The following is a 22,453-nucleotide window of genomic DNA, read 5'->3' as shown; positions in this document are numbered from 1 at the left end:
CAGGGAGGAGGAGAAGCAGGCATGAGGTTGTGGCAAGACAAACATTTAAACTCTCAACCAAATGGTTCATTTATCTCCCCCAAGTATCTCCCTCCCATTTTTTAATCCTAATGGATGATGTCACTGCTCTCTTCCATTTTTTTTTTTAACGTCAACATCCCCTCTCTTTTTTTGTCCCTCCATTCCTGTTTTTGTATGTCTTTAGTTTTCATTCTTATGTTTCCCTTTATAGTTTTCAAATAAGACTTATATAAGACTTAATAGTTTTTATGTGCTAAATATATAAAAATGGCACTGGTGGCTTGACTGATTTTTAAGAAATCATTAATGAATGTTGTATATGTCAGTGATCAGCCAGTGTGAAGAACAACCTTTGGGTTTACCACCAGGGTCATGGCCTACTGGCCCTGTTTGTGGGCATGATTATCCTTGACTGGTGCTCCCACTAAGTAGTCCATTTCACAGAGAAATAAGCCCACTGAGGTGAGATTTTAAGAAGAAGAAGAATCACTTTATTGGCAGCATAAATATTTTTACATACACACAGTGAACTCGTCTTCTGCATTTAACCCATCCTTAGTTGAACACACACATGCAACACCTAGCAAATTACATGCAGTGAAACACACACAGGAGCAGTGGGCAGCATCAAGCGCCCAGGGAGCATATTGGGGGGTTAAGTGCCTTGCTCAAGGGCACATCAGCCGGCTAATTTTAGTTGGACAAAATTACCATTTGCAACAGTTACCATTTATTTAATTATTGAATAATTGTGTTTTTTGTGAAGTGTAAATAAACATCTGGTTTCAGCTGTCTGTAGTCCTCTGTAAAAAGAAAAAAAGGTGGTGAGTAACAAAGTATGAGAGTAAAGCGGAACCTTTGGTACTGTAGTCGTATGTTCCCGGTTGCCTAATGCTGATCAACTTCCTGTTTGTGGTTAGACGCGATTTTGAGAAAGATACGAGTGTTCCTGTTGTTCTTGCTCTGAGATTCTCCCCTTAATTTACAGACTCATCTTTATTCTTTTTGTTACCGTGGTCACCGAGCCCGGGACCCATAACACTGGCCTGGGATGTACAGGGATGAACAGTGAGCGGCACCACCAGCAACTGCCGGGATCCTGCTGTCCTTCCTCCTGCCAGTAGTGCCGGTCAGCAGTAGGTGAATGAGTTTTAAGTTTTGTCCTCATCTTGGTTGTGTAAAGAAAAGAACTGAATCTGAGCGAACTGCTGTAAAAGTTCATTTTGATGGAGTGAAGGGAAGACTGTGTGAACTGGGAAAACTTTGTCAGACTTTCCTGAGTTTGAACGAGTGCATAAACAAGTTTGTGTGTGACTTGTTTACCTGTTTTCATCATTACAGTTTATTTTTCTGACACCTCGGAATGGCCCAGCGCCTCAGTGGTTTAGAGGTGTTACTTTATCGAACTTCCTTTCCCTGCTCAGGACACACAGCCCTCAGATATACTTGTTTTGCTGTCAGGTGAGAATGATAATTTGATCTCAGAGGTATTACGTTATGTGCAATAGGTGTGTATGTTTGTGTGTGTCATAGATGTTGCGTTATGGATTATCCCTGTAGTCATGTAAAGGTGAGCAATTTTGTTTGTGGAATATGGCAACAACATGGACTCCATTTATATTAGCAAAATAAAATGTTTTATTCACAGATTGAATTTAATTCCATGTACACTTAATTCAGCATTGGCTGTTTTAGACTGGAGATGAGGGTTAATCTTTTTGAGAGATTCACAGATTTACATATAGAACACACTTGTTGGGTGTACACGTGATGCAGATATAAAATATAGAAACATTCTGAACAGTTCAGGCACCAAATGCAGCTAATGGACACATTGAAAGAAGTGTTTTAGGAATCTCGTGATGAGAAATGACAAATTGCCTTCCAATTTATCCAAATTAAGGAAAATGTACAAAGGTTTCCAGTGTGAAACATCAGCCTCCCATGTGCAAAATCATTTAGCACTGGGGGCAGTAATGTTCATAAAATCTTTAATGCAAAATAAAAGAACATGGTTATATTTCATAATTGCTATTCCACAGTTAGTATTTGAACTTAATTGCCTTTATGGTGATTTAAGCTTTCTCACAAAATGCCAAAGGATCTGTTTTTAACTCAACTAAACTGTATCATGTAGTTTTACTTTGACATAACCAATCTTTTTGGCGCCTAAATCCAAACAAATAGAACAGAGAAATAAAAATGCACTGTCCTGGAACACAAACCCAAACCTACCATCACTTTTCGCTGGTCATTTTTCACTGCCACTGCAGCAATTTAGGTCCAGATGTTTTGCTCATCCTGGAAGCTTGTATTGTAAAGTGGATCTCAGTTTTTTCTGTATGACGAAACAACTTTAAAGAACTTTCACGAGTATGTCGACAATGAAACGCTGGATCTCCTGTGTGCTAATGCTGTGGATGCATATTACATGACAGGACTGCTGAGGCACTGCAGGACTGCTTGGAGTCAACAGACTGGGACGTACTCTGTGAGCCACATGGGGAGGACTTTGATAAGATGACTGACTGCATCACTCAGTACATCAGATTCTGGGAGGACACCGACACCACAGGCCAGAGGGGACCATGCACCGCTTCTCCAAGAAGACTTCTCCGACAAGAAGAGGGCCTTCAGGTCCGGGTGCAGCACGAACCCCGAGACATGCTGAGGACATGTAAGGACAACTACAGGAGGAAAGTGTAGGCCAAACTCTGTCCCAAATGGTTCCAAACAGCTTTCTCCTGTACAGACTCCTTCTCCCCCACCTCCTCCTCCACTGAAGACATTCAATCAGATACCTTTCAAACATGCTATTGTTTGCCCTTTCTTAAAGAAGCCATCACTCGACCCCGCTGTACTAAATGACTATAGAACCGTCTCTAAGTGACCATTTTTGTCTAAAGTTGTCGAAAAAGTTGTGGCCTCTCAGTTAATTTTGTTTATGAATGAAAACTGCATTTTTGAAAAGTTCCCACTGGTGTCCGGAGTCTTCATAGTACAGAGACGATACTTATGAAAGTCTCAAACGACCTACTAGTGGCAACTGACTCTGGTCTGCATTTTAATTCTCCTGGACCTCAGTGCCACATTCGACACTGTGGATCACAATGTTTTAATCCGCTGTTTGAAGCACACTGTTGGAGTCAGTGAAGTGGCACTAGAATGGTTCACCTCATACCTATCAAACAGGTCCTTTTCAGTCAGGCTGGGAAATTTTATGTAATTAATCATCGTTTGTCCTTTTCTGGTTTGCATTTTTTTTTATTGTGAAGCACTTTGTAACTGTGAGTTTTGAGAGGTGCTATATCAATAAAGTTATTATTATTATCATCAACATCAACCCCCGCCCAACGGCGACTACAGGCCAGGTGAAGGCAGCTGGAAAAACTGCATCAGCTGAGGAAGCTGAGATCCTACAGGATGTGCAGCAGGATGTTGGAGATCTTTTCCCAGTTTGTTGCCAGCGCCATTTTCTCTGCTGTTGTGCGTTGGGACAGCAGCATCAGAGCCAGCGACACTAACAGACTTGGTAAGATCATCAGGAAGGCTGGCTCTGTGCTTGCTCTCAAGACTGCGGTCAAGCCAGCCTGCGATTCCAAAACGCGGTCTCCCCCGTGTTTTCGAGTGCTTCCATATATGAGACACTACGGTAATAGCGAGTTGGAACCGATTTCACAATAAAAGCAGTGTCCCGGCAACTAGGCAAAATTATTTTCAGTCATTAAATGAATAAAATAAATCTAATAACTGAATAAATGTATGAACGAATAAATAAATCAAGATAAATGAAATATAGACAAAATAATAAACTTAGTCAAACATCACTGCTAGAGGATGCTGAATAAGCTGTTATCCATCATGGACAATGATCAGCGCCCTCTCCATCACAGTATACTGTCTATAGACACCCAGTAACACAGAACGTATATATAACGTTATGACCAAGAACTAACGGGAAGTTCCCACCTTGAGATCAGTAACGTCTTTTTATCTATCTATCTATCTATCTATCTATCTATCTATCATCAGGTGGTCGGTACTTTCAAAGTACTGTGTTCTGTGCTGCTGATGAGCGCCGTGGAGAAGGGCCAAGTGTCGGACAGCCGCCTGGCCATTCAGCCGAAATCGGCGGAGGAAACTCTGGATAAGAGAGGGCCGGTGACAGCGGCGTCTGAGCCCGAGACGAGGCGCAACTTACCAAGAAAACCTGCAGCTGCTTGTCCTTTTATAACAATGATAAAAACACAAAGAAACAAACAAACAAAAAAATTAAAAAACAAGAGTCTCCTGCAAATGTGTCTATTTCAATGACAGTAATGCAACCAAGCAGGTGTCAGCATGAATTTGGCTAAATCAAGTGTAGACCAGCACCGCTGCGGAGTGTGTGGGGTGAAATAGTATCTAACGACTGATTGGACTGATTGCTCAACATTATGTGCCTCTGATGCCACACAATGCATCTGTTTCATAGTGTCTTTGAAACACTGTCCTCAACCTGATTCAGCTTTGTCAGATGGACGGTAAGTTCTTTCCCCATAACTCCCTGAAACTTTCCTGGAGAGATCGATGTAACTCATGTTTTCCATGAATGCTCTTCACACACACACACACACGCTTATCCTGGCAAACAAAGCACTGAAAACAGAGGTTAGAAGCTCCTGAGTGGCTTGTGGCTCAGACACTGTTCACATAAGTGCAAATTGTTTATTTTACCTGTCATTAGAAACAAATTACTCGTTCTTTCCAGGAAACTTCCTGTAAATGCACGTTAAGAGGTACTCGTCAGGTCATGCTGCCGAGTCCGTCAGCAGCAGGCCGAGCTCATGTAATCCTGCACGCTGTCGGTTTACATGTGAGAAAAATAAGACGTTTGTAATCCAGCATGGACCTTTCGAAGCACGTGACTGTATGACACGCACCTTGATGTCCCTGAGACGTTTACACGATGCCACACTCTGTTAATACAGGAGATGATGTTAAGAATCTAAAGATATTGAATATTGTTTTTTTTTTAATAAACAAAGCATAAAGCAAGTATCTAATTAAAGGTATGTGGTTGGTATTTGCTGCGTTCCTGGTGTCGGAGTCAGCGCTGTAATATTTACAGTATTTATCTGAAAGAAGTTGAGGTGTAGCTCCTGCCCCGTGATGTTATGAGGCGGTGGGACCAAAGCCTTCTTCAAGTACGTCTTAATACATCTGTAGCATTATAGAGATGCTTATCCTCCATGTAATTTGCCGCTGCTCGTAATGGGCCGCATGTGGCCGCTAATGAGGCGGGCCAGTATAAAAGCGGTAGTCCTCCCACCAATTCTCTCTTTGCGCGTCATTTCCGGGTCGGAGGTCGTTTGTCCCGGCAGGTGAGCTCGCGTGCTGCATTGTGTTTTGTTACTGCGCTTAAGACATTGTTCTTGTGTTGTAGGGCGACTGCTTGCGTGCGGCTCCATGGCCCCTGCGCGCACTGCTACGTTTGTTGGCTGCGGTAAGTGTCTCCTGTCTTCTGTCTTTGCAGTACGATCGATGCTATCAGGTGGCTAACGCTAGTGTGGCCGCAGGTGAACGCCGGTGGCTGCCAGGAGTCCTGTCCCCGTTCTTGTGCGAGGGTTTGTGTTTCCGCCAACAAGGTATGTATGTGTGCTGTAGCGTGCGCCGCATCATTTCCCGAGGAGGAAACCCTCACTGGTGTGATGAAAGCCATGCAGAAATTAGCCTAACCATCACATGTTGGGACACCTGTGCAGCTGTGTCACGTGTTTTAGTCGGTGGGGTCTTGGGTCTTGTGCTCCGGTGATTTGTGTGGTAAGTGAAGGTGCCGCTATGGCGAGGTAAGTATATTTGTCTATTTAAGTATAAGTAAGTATTTTTGTTCTCATTTCTTTTCGTACGGCATCATGTGAATGTGTGGCAGAGCGTTGCTCCCAGCCTGATTGTGCAGCGGTGTGGCCTTTTCATTTCTCTCTCTGGTTTTGCTTCGTGTGGTGCTGCGTTAGTTGGGACCCAACGGTGATTTGTGTGGTAGCCTCAGTATTTATATTTTGGGGCTCGCAGGCGAGCGTCTGATGGCCGGGTCTCCGTCCACGGGACCCGGCCAGGTACAGCCCGAATAAGCGACGTGGGCCCGCTCTGTCGCAGGCCCACGTCCCGACCCACGACCCAAATCCCGGACAAAAACTCTGGCTATGGGGACATGGAATGTATTTGTCTATTTAAGTACAAATAAATATGTATGTATTTTATTGATTTATTGTGGTATGTCATCATGTGGATGTGTGGCAGGTAGAGCGCTGCTGCACCTCCATCGTCATTGGTCCCACCTGTACAGCTGTATCACCTGTTGATTTGTCGCGGTCTCGCCGGTGGCGGCCTCCTGTGTGGTAAGCCAAGGTGCCGCTATGGCGGAGCTAGTATATTTGTCTATTGATGTCTAAGTATATATTAAATAAGTAAATATTTATTCATTTTAGTTTATTTTTTTATGTCATCCTGTCAATGTGCGGCAGGTAGAGCGCTGCTTCACTACCACTGTCGTCGGTCCCACCTGTGTCACCTGTTGATTTGGCCGCGCTGTCGACCGCTCGCACAAGTTGCTGTGTGGTTTTCGCTGGCGGGGGCTGGTATGGTAAGTGAAAGTGCCACCATGTTGGAGTAAGTAAAAGCATATTAGTTTATAGAAGCATGTATTGTATGTATTTTTGTACTTCATGTGTTGCAGGTAGCTTGCTGGTCCAGCTCCACTGGCAGTGGTCCTACCTGTGCAGCTGTATGTCACCTGTTTATTTGGCCGCGCTCTCTTCAGCGGGGGCTTCCTGTTATGCTGCGGTGAACGATGATTTACGGTAAGCCAAGATGCCGCCATTTCAGATAAAGGTTATAGTAATCACATTGGCAGCGGGGGGTTACGTCTTTGCTTTACAACTGCGTCTGCTGCTTCCTTTTGTCAGGATTGTGTTTGGCGTGCATTCTGTGACCGCGTTGTGCACGGTAAGGTTCCCTTTCTTTGTGTGCTGGTTTCTTATCTTAAATCGGTGTCTCCACGGTCTGTCCTGCTGTGGTGTTTTTATGTTTTCCTCCTCTTAATTGGGTGATTGTTGGGGGTAAATTGTACTCTTTTTTTTTTTTTTTTTTTTTTTTTTTTTTTTTTTTTTGTTAAGTAGTTGCTTAACTTGGCTGTTTTGAATAAAAATCACTTATTTGGCTGCGGTCATCTTTCCTTTGTCTGTCTGCTAGTTTATTAGCTTAAATCACTGTCCCCACAGTACAGTACAGGCTTTCTCCTTAACTGTTGAATCACTCTCGGTATCATGATATTCTAATTAATTTTTTTTTCTTTCTTTCAGGGCAGGCTGAGTGGCTGATGTCCCTGGTGGTTCTTCTCTTCTCACTCTCCATAATGTGGTATGGCATGTTTTGATTTGGTTTGTAGTGCTTTTTTTCCTGTAAGTGTGTTTCCCTGCGACTGTTTTGTTTGTGTCAAAGCCAGAGGTTAGTCTTGTCCTGGTCATTTTCTGTATTGTTAGGGTGTGAGCATGTTAATTTGTAATGTGACCTCATCACAATAAAGATACAGCTCAAAGTTAATTTACTGGGTTGCTGGCCAACTTTTCACAAATGTATTGTTAGTCTTTACCTGACAAACCACATTCCACTGTGATTAAAATATCAGTCTGAGAATAACCAAATTCCAGGTACTTTTAAATACTATATAACTACTTTAAATACTATATATAACTATTATAACTACTTTAAATACTATAACTACTTTTAAATACTATATAACTATTATAACTACTTTAAATATTATTAACTGTCTTTAAATACTATATAACTATTATAACTACTTTAAATACTATAGCTACTTTTAAATACCATTAACTATCTTTAAATACTATATAACTATTATAACTATTTTAAATACTATAACTACTTTTAAATACTATGAACTATCTTTAAATACTATATAACTATTATAACTACTTTAAATACTATAACTACTTTTAAATACTATTAACTATCTTTAAATACTATTAACTATCTTTAAATACTATATAACTATTATAACTACTTTAAATACTATAACGACTTTTAAATACTATTAACTATCTTTAAATACTATATAACTATTATAACTACTTTAAATACTATAACTACTTTTAAATACCATTAACTATCTTTAAATACTATATAACTATTATAACTATTTTAAATACTATAACTACTTTTAAATACTATGAACTATCTTTAAATACTATATAACTATTATAACTATTTTAAATACTATAACTACTTTTAAATACTATGAACTATCTTTAAATACTATATAACTATTATAACTACTTTAAATACTATAACTACTTTTAAATACTATTAACTATCTTTAAATACTATGAACTATCTTTAAATACTATATAACTATTATAACTACTTTAAATACTATAACTACTTTTAAATACTATTAACTATCTTTAAATACTATTAACTATCTTTAAATACTATTAACTATCTTTAAATACTATATAACTATTATAACTACTTTAAATACTATAACTACTTTTAAATACTATTAACTATCTTTAAATACTATATAACTATTATAACTACTTTAAATACTATAACTACTTTTAAGTACTATTAACTATCTTTAAATACTATATAACTATTATAACTACTTTAAATACTATATAATTATAACTACTTTAAGTACTATAACTACTTTTAAATACTATTAACTATCTTTAAATACTATATATAACTATTATAACTGCTGTGTGTGATGAAAGCTATGCAGACGTTCACCAAACGTCACGTGTTGGGACATGGACTCTGTATCAGAAGTATATTAGTGTATATAAGTATTAATTTTGTTTATATGTACTTGTTTTCGTACGTCATCATGTGAATGTGTGGCAGGTAGCGTGCTGCTGCACTTCCACTGGCATTGGTCCCACCTGAGACCTGACAATACAGTTCCTGGTTTTGCTGGTGTTGCTGTATTTTAAATACATGTGTGTTTGCCTGTCTGTGTGAGACAGGGAACAGTGTGGGAATTTATTTTACTTTTGTTTTGTTTTTTTGTGTGTGTAATAATTGGTTTGGTTTACTGTGATTAGTTAAATGTTTTTTGTTTTATTCTGTTATTGGAGATTATTTTGTTCATTATTTGCCTAACCGGTGGTTCTATGGTTCTGTTCCTCCATTCAGGTGCTGAGCCTACGGTGGTGAATTGGTGTCCAGGTGGTGGTGTTCCCTTTGTATTGCTTTGCACTTGGTTGATTTCTTCTGTTTACTTTTAATTGCTTCACATGTGGTGTCCCTGGGATCCCTGTTCTTTTGGACCCTTCAGTCCCAGTAGGTCTCAGCCATGTTTGGCTCCTGTTGTCCCCCACAGTGAGTGATTTTTAGTACCGGAATATTTCTTGTAAAATTGTGTCTTGTTAATAAACACTTCTGTATAACCTCAAAGCACGGTCTCTGTGTCTATTGCAACAAACCTTAATGCCTTTCTTTCCTTGGTCTCCTGCTAGTGTACTTATAAGACATCCCTGGGTGAAATTCCGAGGGTGGCGTTGTCCGGCAACTGCTAAATTTACTAAGTAATTTCCTCATATCATTCACATCGTCCGGTGCGCCCACACACGCGCGGTGTTTGTTGGCCGAGGTAAGCGTCTTCTCTCTTTGAGCACGGTCGATGCTAGCAGGTGGCTAACACTATAGCGGTCGCACGTAAACACCGGTGGCTGCTTGGAGCCCTGTCTCTCCCTCCCTCCTCTTGTGCGAGTGTGTCTGCTAACAAGGTGTGTATGTGTGCTGTAGCGTGCGTCAGTTATTTTTTATTTTTTTTAGTGTGGTTAGTCACACTAAAAGCGTTCGGGGCGAGAGGCGGGGTACACCGTGGATCGGTTGCCAGTCAATCGCTCGCTCGGTCACACGAAGGGGCCATGTGGAGTAGCCGACGAGGCTAGCGTGAATGTTGTGTGGAGAAATGTGCTGCTATGGCGGAGTAAGTATATTAGTGTAAGTATATTAGTCAATGTGACTTTATGTGCAAGTTATTTTCGTACGTCGTCATGTGAATGCTGCTCCACCTCCATTCTTATTGGTCCCACCTGAGCCTGATTGTGCAGCAGTGTCACCTGTTTACTTGTCAGCGCTGTTGACAGCGTGCACATGTTGCCATCTGGTTGGCGCTGGCGGGGTCTTGGTCTGGTGGTTTGTATGGTAAGTCAAGGTGCCACTATGAAGTATGTAAGTGACTGTTGTATGTAAATGAGTTATTTTGGTATGTATTTATTTTGTTTATATGTATTTGTTTTGTATGTCATCACGTGAATGTGCGGCAGGTAGAGCGCTGCTCCACCTCCACTGTCGTCGGGCCCACCACCTGTGTCACCTGTTTATTAGTCTATGTTCTTCCCGGCGGGTGCTTGGCATGTTCCGGTGGTTGGCGCCGAGCGGTGATTTGTGTGGTAAGTCAAGATGCCGTGGTGGAGTAAATATTAGTCTGTAAGTATCAGGAGCATTAGTATATTGTGTTTTAGAAAATGTTTACTGATCTGCTTTCATACGTCGTCTGACCGTGTGGCAGGTAGAGTGGTGCTTCAAGTCCAGTCATTGGTCCCACCTGAGGGCGATCGTGCAATGCCGTCATGCGATTTGTCTGGTACGCGCACACGTTGCTGTGCGGTCTTTGCCGGCTGCCCCAGTGGTTTGTATGGTAAGTTGAGGTGCTGCTGTGAGGAAGGAAGTAAAAGCATATTTATTGAAAAGTATTTATGGTATGCATTTTAGCGCATCATGTGAATGTGCGACAGGTAGATTTGTGATCCCGCTTCAGCGTCAGTGGTCCCATGTGTGCAGCTGTGGGGCCCGGGCAAGCTTCCCTTTCTGTGTCGTCTGCTACTTTATTAGCTGAAACCAGTGTGTCCGTTTTAGCGGAAAGGGTTCATTGTTGGAAGTAAATTGTTTCATTTCATGTGGCTTAGTTTAGTTTCTCTTGAGTTTGGGGCTTTTTCTTTGTTTCTTGACTGTTGCATGATCTTAAGTGTTGTAGTTTGTTTCTTTCTTTCCCAGGGCAGGAGCTGAGCAGCTGATGGTGGTTCCCCTCTCTCTGCATAATTTGGTATGACACGTTTTAATTTGGTTGGGGTTGTATTCTCCCTCCCTCTGCAAGCTAGTATTCAGTGTGTCATGTTCTGTATTACTTATGCTCCTGAGGTAATATATGTTCAGTGTGTCTACATTATTTTAAAGCTGATTTGGAATAAGTAAATGTAAAGTAAAGTAAATCGGGAAACTTTCCCATCTTGGCTACAAATGCATTGTTTAGAGTGGAGCTCATCCAAGTAAAGTACATTCAAGAGCTGATGTACTGAAGCTCTGCGGCACATGAGAGAGCTTGATTGCCCCAGAGAAAAAGGGATCAACTAGAAAAAAAGTCACCGGAAACCAAAAAGGTCACTGGAAAAAACGCCACTGCAAAAAATTTCACGGGAAAAAAAACGCAACTGCAAAAAAATTTCACTGGAAAAACGCCAGTGCATAAAAAATTTCACTGGAAAAACGCCAGTGAAAAAAAAAATTTCACTGGAAAAACGCCAGTGCATAAAAAATTTCACTGGAAAAACGCCAGTGCAAAAAAAATTTCACTGGAAAAACGCCAGTGCATAAAAAAAAGTCGCAGGAAAAAGTCGTCGGAAAAGTCTTTGCCAAAAAAGTCTCGACAGGGAAAAGTCGTCGGAAAAGTCTTTGCCAAAAAAGTCTCGACAGGGAAAAGTCGTCGGAAAAGTCTTTGCAAAAAAAGTCCCTTTTTTTTAAAAAAAGTCCCTTTTTTTAAAAAAAAGTCCCTTTTTTTAAAAAAAAAGTCCCTTTTTTTAAAAAAAAGTCCCTTTTTTTAAAAAAAAGTAAAAATGACTTGGAACGTAAAAACCCCCCTGGTGCCCCCACCCTGGATGCGTGGGGCCCCTGGTGCCCCCACCCTGGATGCGTGGGGCCCCTGGTGCCCCCACCCTGGATGCGTGGGGCCCCTGGTGCCCCCACCCTGGATGCGTGGGGCCCCTGGTGCCCCCACCCTGGATGCGTGGGGCCCCTGGTGCCCCCACCCTGGATGCGTGGGGCCCCTGGTGCCCCCACCCTGGATGCGTGGGGCCCCTGGTGCCCCCACCCTGGATGCGTGGGGCCCCTGGTGCCCCCACCCTGGATGCGTGGGGCCCCTGGTGCCCCCACCCTGGATGCGTGGGGCCCCTGGTGCCCCCACCCTGGATGCGTGGGGCCCCTGGTGCCCCCACCCTGGATGCGTGGGGCCCCTGGTGCCCCCACCCTGGATGCGTGGGGCCCCTGGTGCCCCCACCCTGGATGCGTGGGGCCCCTGGTGCCCCCACCCTGGATGCGTGGGGCCCCTGGTGCCCCCACCCTGGATGCGTGGGGCCCCTGGTGCCCCCACCCTGGATGCGTGGGGCCCCTGGTGCCCCCACCCTGGATGCGTGGGGCCCCTGGTGCCCCCACCCTGGATGCGTGGGGCCCCTGGTGCCCCCACCCTGGATGCGTGGGGCCCCTGGTGCCCCCACCCTGGATGCGTGGGGCCCCTGGTGCCCCCACCCTGGATGCGTGGGGCCCCTGGTGCCCCCACCCTGGATGCGTGGGGCCCCTGGTGCCCCCACCCTGGATGCGTGGGGCCCCTGGTGCCCCCACCCTGGATGCGTGGGGCCCCTGGTGCCCCCACCCTGGATGCGTGGGGCCCCTGGTGCCCCCACCCTGGATGCGTGGGGCCCCTGGTGCCCCCACCCTGGATGCGTGGGGCCCCTGGTGCCCCCACCCTGGATGCGTGGGGCCCCTGGTGCCCCCACCCTGGATGCGTGGGGCCCCTGGTGCCCCCACCCTGGATGCGTGGGGCCCCTGGTGCCCCCACCCTGGATGCGTGGGGCCCCTGGTGCCCCCACCCTGGATGCGTGGGGCCCCTGGTGCCCCCACCCTGGATGCGTGGGGCCCCTGGTGCCCCCACCCTGGATGCGTGGGGCCCCTGGTGCCCCCACCCTGGATGCGTGGGGCCCCTGGTGCCCCCACCCTGGATGCGTGGGGCCCCTGGTGCCTTCCTTTACTACTTACCTTGAATAAACCTATAAAAAAAATTTTTTTCCTAAAAATTTTTTTTTTTTTTTTTTACTTTTAATTTAAGCTACTTTTTTTTTTAAAGCTAATTTTTGTGAAACTAATTTTGTAGTCCTATTTTTGGAAAGCTAATTTTGTAGTGGTATTTTTTTGGAAAACTAATGTTGTGATCCTATTTTTGGAGAGCTAAGTTTTTAAAAGCTATGTTTTAGGAAAACTAATGTTGTAATCCTAGTTTTGGCAAACTAGTATTGTGAACTTATTTTTGGAGAGCTAAATTTTGGAAAGCTATGTTTTGGAAAACTAATGTTGTGATCCTAGTTTTGGCAAACTAGTGTTGTGAACCTATTTTTGGAGAGCTAAGTTTTGGAAAGCTATGTTTTGAAAAACTAAGTTTTTGAAAGCTATGTTTTGGAAAACTAATGTTGTGATCCTAGTTTTGGAAAACTAGTGTTGTGAACCTAGTTTTGGAAAGCTATGTTTTAGAAAACTAAGTTTTGGAAAGCTATGTTTTAGAAAACTAAGTTTTGGAAAGCTATGTTTTAGAAAACTAAGTTTTGGAAAGCTATGTTTTAGAAAACTAAGTTTTGGAAAGCTATGTTTTAGAAAACTAAGTTTTGGAAAGCTATGTTTTAGAAAACTAAGTTTTGGAAAGCTATGTTTTAGAAAACTAAGTTTTGGAAAGCTATGTTTTAGAAAACTAAGTTTTGGAAAGCTATGTTTTAGAAAACTAATGTTGTGATCCTAGTTTTGGCAAACTAGTGTTGTGAACCTATTTTTGGAGAGCTAAGTTTTGGAAAGCTATGTTTTGGAAAACTAATGTTGTGATCCTAGTTTTGGCAAACTAGTGTTGTGAACCTATTTTTGGAGAGCTAAGTTTTGGAAAGCTATGTTTTGGAAAACTAATGTTGTGATCCTAGTTTTGGCAAACTAGTGTTGTGAACCTATTTTTGGAGAGCTAAGTTTTGGAAAGCTATGTTTTGGAAAACTAAGTTTTTTAAAGCTAAGTTTTTGAAAGCTATTTTTTGGAATACTAATGTTGTGAACCTATTTTTGGAAAGCTAGTGTGGTGAACCTATTTTTGGCAAGCTAATGTTATGAACCTACTTTTGGAAAACTAGTGTTGTGAACCTATTTTTGGAAAGCTAATTTTGTCCAACCTATTTTAATCAGCTACTTTTCTGTAAACTTAGTTTTTGACCACTTGAAAATAACAAGACAACATTGAAAAGTTTCCCAAGCATTTCACCAAAACCAACACTTGTGTCAGAACACGCTTCAACCTTTCAAGATTTTTGAACACTTACCTTAAAAAAATAAAACAAAAAACAAGTATTTAACCCAAACATACTTTTCAAACAATAATTTTTCCCAGATGTTTAACCTTTCGCATTGTTTCAAACACTTTAACCTCAAAAAAAATCTCCCAAGTGTTACATACTTTTTCAACACTTTAACCTTTCAAGATTTCCACTTACCTTGAGAAAGACATTAAAAATGTTTAAAGGTTAAACACTTCAGTAAACACTTACCTTGACAAAGAAATTGCATAAGTGTTTAACCTTGAAAGATTCCTAAACACTTACCTTTACTAAATTGACCCTAGTGGTCAACACTTACAAACTTTTTAAACGCATCAAAACCAAACTCTTTAGTATCAGAAGGCAGAAACAAAACCTTCCCCAACAGTTTCAGCTTCATGAGCAACACATGACAAGGACAGAGCACTGTTTTTTTTGTTAAAGCAATTTATTCTCCATGTTTCACAGCTTTACAAATACTTTAAGTACCATCTCCAAACTCTTTTGTAAAAATATATTTTTGAACCTTGACATACTTTTTCAACACTTTAACCTTTAAACATTTTGAAACACTTACCTTGAAAAACAAATGACATAACGCTTACCTTTAAAAAATGTCCCCAAGTGTTTAACCGAAAGTACCTGCGAGTTTAACGGTTACGTAGTTTTTGAACGCTTTCAAAACATTTCTCAAATGTTTAACCTTGAACAAAGTTTTACACACTTTAACCTTGAAAAAAAAAATAAAAAAATAAAATAAAATAAAAAAACAAAACAAAACATTTTCCAAGTGTTTCACCTAACCTTTTGTGTCAAAAGCCAGAAACAAAAACATCCCAAACTGGTAACACCGCTCTTCATAAACACCACATTACCAGGACAGAGTAATGCTTTTATAGCAATTTACTCTCATCTGGAAACTCTTTTGTAACACTTTAACCTTGAAAAATTTTTTTTTAACACTTACCTTGAAAAAGAAATTACATAACACTTAACGCCCGAGTGTTTCACCGTTATATACTTTTTAAACACTTTAACCTTGAACATAATTTCCCCAGGTGTTTCACCAAAATCAAACATTTTCGTGGCAAAAGGCAGAAACAAAACCTTCCCAAAGAGGTAACGCCACTCCTCATGAGCAACACATTACAAGGACAGAGTACTGTTTTTTTTAAGCATTTTATTCTTCGTCTTTACCGCTTTAAAAATACATTAAGTACCGTCTCCAAACTCTTTTGTAAAATGTATTTTTGAACCATGACATACTTTTTCAACACTTTAACCTTTAAACATTTCAAAACACTTACCTTGAAAAACAAATTACCTGTGAGTTTAACAGTTACATATTTTTTGAACACTTACAAAACATTTCCCAGGTGTTTTAACCTTTAACAAAGTTTGAAACACTTAATATATTATTGAAACACTTTAACCTTGAACTACATTTCCTAAGTGTTTAACCAAAACCCAACACTTTTGTGTCAAAAGGCAGAAACAAACAGAACTTCCAAAGAGGCAACACCACTCTTCATGAGCAACACATTACAAGGACACATAACTGCTTTTTTTGGGAATTTATTCTTAGTCACTTTAAAAATACTTGACCAAAGTACAATCTAAAAAACATGGATGAAGTTCTGCTGTCCTCTAATGTCAAATGCTGTCCTCTGCAGTCATCTGAAAAAGAAATAAACAATTTGATCGTTGTAAGACGATACAGTTCCGAAAACGTCGCTTTACGCTAAAAATCGCAAGTATGTTGGCTGTGAATGACGCCTACCCTTCGGACACGGAAATGACCTCCGTCTTCACGTGGCCCCCGCTCTCTGCGTTGTCCGCATCCGTTGACTCGGGAGCTGCAAGTAAGTTAGTTTTCTGTCAAAAGGCTGAAAAAAAAAAGAAAAAAAAAAAAAAAAAAAACCTTTCCCAAACAGCTAACGCCAAGCAACTTACTTTTGCAGGGTTTGGGCAAGTACCTCCCAAGGCCTCGTCTTTTGGGATGTCACGGTAGAGAAAGCCGGTTCTCGGCAGCCGTTGTCTCCTGCGTGCGGTTGATGTCTAGCAGACAGTTCCAATACAATAACAACAACAACAACAACAAAAAAAAAAAAAAAAACAACACTCATTCAAGATAACTGGTAGTCCACTAGTCATTCACATTTTCCGTTTAACATTTACCGATGTGGAAATATTTTCAAAAACAGAGAATGCCCTTTTTCAACTTTTTACTCCTGTCACTGTCCTCGTTTCATGTGACAGTATTACTTCAAACAATAACAAGGGTCATCTAAACAAACTTACGTCAACACATATATTCAAATGGTTTAAAGACGTACTCTTTTTTTTCTCTGTGACATCACATGAGCTGGCTGTTGAACTCCTGCAGCAGGAACCTGAGTACAAACAAAAACATTTGGATAAGTGAATGAATCTCTTGGAGCTGGCCAAGTGGTGGCAACAGCAGGTTTATTCTGCATCAACAAGGAACAATGGGGAAGGATTGTCATCTGATGTGGACAAAAAATAATAAATACATAAAAAAACAACAATGCTCCGTCTCAGGGAAATCCTCCGCTGCATTGTTACAGTACGAAAGTCTATACTTTGTACTGACACTGACGACACTGACACGGTGATCGTATGGACAAAAAAACAACAATGTTCCTTCTGGAATCGCTGCATAGCGCATGTTAGCTTGCAAAACTGATGGGGTCCACAAAACAAAAAACATGGCGACATTACTCTCAAACAAATAATATACATCCCGACACAGGTGCTGCAGGTGCTTTCGACCAAGAAACGCGATGACGTACTCGTACTTCCGCGAGACCTTCCTTCTCACGTGAAGGAGGAGCGGTTCAGTTCAGTTATCAATCGTGACGTTTAGTGCCGTTTTCAATAGCGCCACAAAGATAGATTTAAGAAGTGGATTGCACTGCTGCTGCTACTTTTGTTGCAACCCGGGAGATAAAGCGTGGAAAACCGTTCAGATAGCGAATACATGAAGGATTCATTCATCACAATATCAGAGCGCCCACTTTCCCGACTTCCAAAACAAAACCGAGATAATCCAGAAAATTAAAGACATGCCTCTCTCCGCAAAGACGGTGAAGGAAAGAGACATTAAAATGGCAGGCGACATCGCCGATCGGCAAATCGAGAACATTAATTCAGCTCCGACGTGCTCAATTGTCTGAGGAGTCGTGCGATGTGATCGATACCGAACAGACAGCGCTGTTATGCGGATATGTGAACTCTGATGGGCCGCAAGAAGAAGACATAATACGTTAACATTGTAATGGAAATTAAACTTAAAGCACCAAATATCGTATAGCACAGTCGTCGTGTAGTGCGTCAATCTCTCCAGGGTGCGCTGCACGCAAAATAGACATTTAATCATGAATGCTCGTTATGTATTTGTAGCCTAATTAGTCATGTTGTTAAACTAATATACACATACAGCCTGTGTTCCCTTCATACAAGGCTTATATAAGGCTTTAAATTTTTTGCAATCAAATGCCTGATGTATACTTAATAGGAACGGCTGTGAACCTGTGGCATCTGCGGCATGTGTTTAAGGAAGTTTTAACGCATGTCCAAAAATGCAATCATCAAAAGAAGGTCCAAACAGCTTGCCTTTCAATAGATTCGTTTCCATGGCAGATGACAAAAAACAGCTTGATCTTATCGATAAGGATGATGTCCAGTCAACTGATGGTGAAATCAATTACAAAAACATAAAGGAAAGGAAATCCAAAAATGTTGTGAATCACTGTCACGGTACAAACTGTCATTCACCAGTGCGCTCTCCTTTCCACTGCACTATTCACACCTGTGTCACCTTATTGGACCCTACCTCACCTGTGAGCCATGACTTCCCACTTCTTGTGCAGTCAAACATATCATTGCCATCTAGGGGCCAAAACCAGTAACTTAACCAGACACATAACATCCATATTACTCTTAAACATAAATCAACACCAAACACAAAACGTCATGGCTCCTTGTCCATTAGGAAAGGACAGGTTCAAAGGATGGGAGACTAAAATGAAGAACACATGAAAATCAGCCTATCGAGGTCACCGTGGACCAACAAGGTCTCACCAGTTCGCAGGCGTCGGGCGGATCGATCTATGACCACATCCCCACAAATGCGGCACGAAACGGTTCATAGATCTGAACAATTAAAGTTTCCAAAGCCCAGCCTGGTGTTGATTAAACTGACCACATGGAAAACATTTCTGAAAATGTACCAAGTCCAAGATCATACACACAACATACAACTCACCATCACCAAAGCACAAAATAATAACTTGGGGCACACTCCGTCCCAACGCTGCAAACCAATAAACTTGGACAAGTCTAAAGAAGAAAGCAAAAATAAACATCTGGGAGGTTAACGCTGTTTGTGCTTCTTCATTAGCATCTTAGCACTGATACCACGTGCTCCCTGCTCCGTGACAAGGTTTTACAACAACATTTTGCAACGCTGAACACCCACCGCCTTGGCGTTCAATCGCTTCTTTGCACTGCATCGACACAGGTGCTGCAGAAAGCCACGAGTCACAACAAAGACAAGTCAAGTCAAGTCAACTTTATTTGTATAGCCCATTTTTACAAGCAGTTTGTCTCAAAGGGATTAACATATCAGCAACATCCTCTGCCCTTCGACCCTCACATAGACTAAGGAAAAACTCCCAGAAAAACCTTTAACAGGAAAAAATGGAAGAAACCTCAGGGTGAGCAACAGAGGAGGGATCCCTCACCCAGGACGGGCAGACGTGCAATGGATGTTGTACAGGCAGGAAAGCAATTTACAACATGAGAAATGACATTACTAAAAAGATAAGTAAAACAAAATCTCAACTGTTTAGTTTCACTTTTTGCTACCACCTCAATATGATTTTAACATTTCACAAGTTATAAGAAAATTATAGTAATGAAAATTATAATGAACTGCTGTAACATTCATGTATTCTTTTTTTATGTGATGTTGAGAATCACTATCCTATCAGTTCGATTTCGGCCTGTAGGGAGAACCACCTCGCCGATAGTCGGTACACAGGGGAATGACAGGCAGATGTCAACAATACACATTGGGTTGGTCATAGAGCCGGCTACAGTTCAACTTGAAGATCTGGATGGAGAGATACCTGCAGAAAGATACAGAGAGAGAGAGAGAGAGAGAGAGAGAGAGAGAGAGAGAGAGAGAGAGAGAGAGAGAGAGAGGGAGAGACACAAGACTACGAGGAGCACTGGACACACAGTTAGTGACATAAAATAATGAACTGCATGTTAATCTGACGAGGGGAGAGGATAGAAGAGGAGAAGGAGGGGAAACTGCTTGGTGGATCATGTTTGTGTCCCCCAGCAGCATAGGCCTATAGCAGCTTAGCCATGACAGAGATTTAAAGATTAACAGTTAGTCAGACCGATTCTACCTGTGGCTATATATCATGAGGAAGACATTACATTTCAGTACAGCTTGTGTATGTGTGGCGATGTATAACCGATGGAGAATGGAGATTATATCTGCGACAGCGCCACCTGGGGAATTACACCCCAGGAAATCTGAGCAAGAAGGCATTTGGCTCTATGAACCAAGGCCACAGGTTTAAGCACCACAGGGCGAGACTGTTCCAAATCAAAGAAGCTTTATTGACAAAATATAAACCAGTCACACAGCAGTTAAACACACACACATACACACACTAAAATAAACCATTGGGCACAATCAGTGAAACCGGGCTGGGGCTACCGTGCGGCAGGGGGATGGTGAACAGCTCCAGAAAAGATTGTTGTTTATTCGTTATTTGACACTATAAACAAAATTTGATCTCCACCATAACATTTAGATTCAACATTTAGGCAGAACATTTCGATTTGGATTTAATTTTCAGATTAAACATTTAGATTTAGAATTAATCATTTAATAAATTTTCAAAGTTAACAAACATTGTGTTAAATGTGCTAAACAGTAACTTTCAAAAATTCACACCACTTTTTAAAAACACGATTTGAAGCGAAATGTGACAAAATGTTGCTGTTCTTTTCAGCATGAGCAACTTTACAAACGGCACCTCATACAAAACCACCAAGAATTAATTGCGGCAGGGAGCCCGCAACACCTGGCAACAAAAGAAACAAACAAAACAAGCCCAAAAGTTCAACAGAGCTGGTGTGAACTAAAACATTTACCCAAATAAAGAAAAAGGGAAAACGATTTAAAAAAAAAAAAAAACAAACTCATCAATGCAACGAATAGGAAACCAACACAATTACAAAGAAAGAAAGATGGCAGGCCTCAACAACATGGACAAAGGCGGAGGGCGCTTCAGTCACGCCAGCCGCCGGGGTCCGGAACAAAACACAGAAAACGGAAGCAGGAGAGGAAGCAAAACCCACACAAAGCCAAAACGTCACCAAAACGACCGCTCTGCGCACACACGAGCAACGGAAGAATAGCAGAATGCCTTACCTGAGTGAAGAGGATCGTGCACCCACAACGGCCACGCCAAACAATCACGGTGGTCACGCCAAGCAGGTGGCCACCGGAAGGAAGCGGAAGAGGCAAGCGAAGCTGCACGTCTATATATACACACGCAGGGACGCATCGTACCGCCCCTCAATCAGGGCGCTCAGTGCGTTAACACGGTGCCACGCAGTGGCAGGGAGCGACACGACCTGTCACATATGCAATTCCACGTGCTCCCTGCTCGCCATAGCAACGCTTAACACACAACTCACCATCACCAAAGCACAAAATAATAATTTGGAGCACACTCCGTCTCAACGCTCTAAACGAGTAAACTCGGACCAGTCTAAAGAGAGGAAAAATAAACCTCACCTGAAAGGTTAACGTCACTGACAGCATTACTGACGAGTGTAGCCCCGTACACACAAACGCACCATACAACTCACCATCACCAAAAAACAGCATTACAGCATTACCAACGAGTGCTGCATTCGTTGGTAATGCTGTCACCACTTTTTGCGGGACTTATAACCTGTAGCCACTACAGTCAGTCACAGGGGGGCGCACTACTCAAGGCATCAAATTACACTGTAAATTGTTGGCCAGATAGAAATCGGACTCTGTCCCGCATCAGACATTCTTCTTACTAAAAGAAAATCTGTAAAATTTGCCTGGATAAGTAACGTTACTCGATGCTACGTGATTTGGAAAACACACTTAGATCAGTCAAAGTGCGCCCCCCTGTGACTGACTGTTGTGGCTACAGGTTAAGTCCCACAAAAAGTGACACTAAAAACTCAAGGTACTCATAAAATATTGTTTCTTCAAACGGGTTTGTCATTTAGGGTAGTTATTATCACTGTAATCTATGTCCAACAGTCAATTTCTCCAGAAAAGATCGTTGTTTATTTGTTATTTGACACTATAAACACACTTTGACCTCCTCGAGCTTTTATTTTGGTACTTCCGGTTGCCGGCATCTCGAATTTGCATATTAGCTAAATATTTAGTTTCACCCAAAACATTTAGATTTAACATTTAGATTTAGATTTAACTTTTAGATTAAACATTTAGATTAAACATTTAGATTTAGAATTAATCATTTAATAAATTTTCAAAGTTAACAAACATTGTGTTAAATGTGCTAAACAGTAACTTTCAAACATTCACACCATTTTTTAAAACATGATTTGAAGCGAAATGTGACAAAATGTTGCTGTTCTTTTCAGCATGAGCAACTTTACAAACGGCACCTCATACAAAACCACCAAGAATTAATTGCGGCAGGGAGCCCGCAACACCTGGCAACAAAAGAAACAAACAAGCCCAAAAGTTCAACAGAGCTGGTGTGAACTAAACAAACATTTACCCAAACAAAGAAAAAGGGAAAACGGTTTTAAAAAAAAAAAACTCATCAATGAAATGAAGCAAAAATAAACCTCACCTGAAAGGTTAACGTCACTGACAGCATTACTAACGAGTGTAGCCCCGTACACACAAACACACCATACAACTCACCATCACCAAAAAGCAGCATTACAGCATTACCAAC

General features: G+C 41.6%; 1 long non-coding RNA gene across 1 annotated transcript; it reads right to left on the bottom strand.

The window, feature by feature from the left end:
- Positions 1 to 14,855: 14,855 nt before the first annotated feature.
- On the bottom strand, positions 14,856 to 21,017 carry LOC124055647. Its single transcript, XR_006842749.1, has 5 exons — positions 20,905 to 21,017; positions 16,763 to 16,819; positions 16,380 to 16,484; positions 16,207 to 16,282; positions 14,856 to 16,103 (listed from the first exon to the last, which is right to left on the bottom strand). It is a non-coding gene; the product is annotated as an uncharacterized LOC124055647 (long non-coding RNA).
- Between the last annotated feature and the right edge of the window lie 1,436 nt (positions 21,018 to 22,453).

Source organism: Scatophagus argus, chromosome 24, assembly GCF_020382885.2.
Source record: "Scatophagus argus isolate fScaArg1 chromosome 24, fScaArg1.pri, whole genome shotgun sequence".
Taxonomy (NCBI): Eukaryota; Metazoa; Chordata; class Actinopteri; family Scatophagidae; genus Scatophagus; species Scatophagus argus.
This window is presented reverse-complemented; position numbering and strand designations above follow the sequence as displayed.